We start from the raw sequence: 1175 nt of genomic DNA, 5'->3' as shown, positions 1-1175 counted from the left end.
AGTTGGATATTCTCCTCGGGATGGGATAATGTACTTATAAGTTCCGACTAAAGAGGGCTACCATCAATGGAGCGTTTTAAAGAGCAGTATCCAATTAGCCGACAAAACAATTTTTTCAAATAAATTACCATTCAGAATTGCTTGTAATTCGTTAGCCGGTCATTGTACATCGGTTTTTAACGTTACTTAGTTGATGATTTTTTTTTTATTAATTAATGAAAAAATTTCATGAAGATAGCCGACAAACTTTTGAAAAATTCATTGAAAAAAAAATTTTTTTATCCTATCGATTGCAAATTATTTGTCAAATCTGAATCTATTCTGCAATTTGTTTGAGAGTTGATAGTTTATTGGGAATCATCAATTTTTTATAACATGGTAAATTATACAAAATTCTAAATAATTGATTTTTTAATAAATCACCACCTACTATGGATTGTAATTTGTTAGCCGGTTATTGTATGCCATTTTTTAACGTTTGAGAGTTCATAAGCCGTTTTTAATTAATTAATTATGAAAACTATAATGTTAGCCGACAGAATTTTTTTCTATGACTAGAAAAATATATACAAAAATGCGACCACTCTCAATCAATGAATTCTCAAATGTTAAAAAGTGGCATACGATGACCGGCTAATAAATTACAATCCATCGTAGGTGATTAGTTGCAATCGATTAGAGAACATTTTTTTCTTTCAATGAATTTTTCAAAAATTTGTCGGCTATCTTCATGAAATTTTTTCATTGATTAATAAAAAAACAAGTAGGATGTGCTGTTGTATTCGATATCATATAGTTTTTTTTGCTAATGAATTAGCAACTCGCTCCCGAACCGTTATTCGCAATATATAATTGATATAACAATGTACTGATTTTTCGCTTTTTTTCTCATTTTTTATCGAGATTGGGAATTCTACATCCATTCGGAATAATAGTCATTTCCGCGTCTGTTTTAATCTTCAATGAAACATCTAAGTATTGTTTTAGGAATTTAACATAAGTTTTTCTTTTCCTTTTCAATTGATTGTTGTGAATGTTCATCGAAAGAAAGATATCGACAAATTGTACCCATCACGTAATTTTACGTTATCAATTCAATTGCGGAACAGTGGATTCTTGTCACGTGGTAACAACTATGGCGGATAAAGTCAGGTTTTCATGTTGACGGATAACGA

This window comes from Fopius arisanus, unplaced genomic scaffold (genome assembly GCF_000806365.1).
Source record: "Fopius arisanus strain USDA-PBARC FA_bdor unplaced genomic scaffold, ASM80636v1 scaffold00121, whole genome shotgun sequence".
NCBI classification, from domain to species: Eukaryota; Metazoa; Arthropoda; class Insecta; order Hymenoptera; family Braconidae; genus Fopius; species Fopius arisanus.
This window is presented reverse-complemented; position numbering follows the sequence as displayed.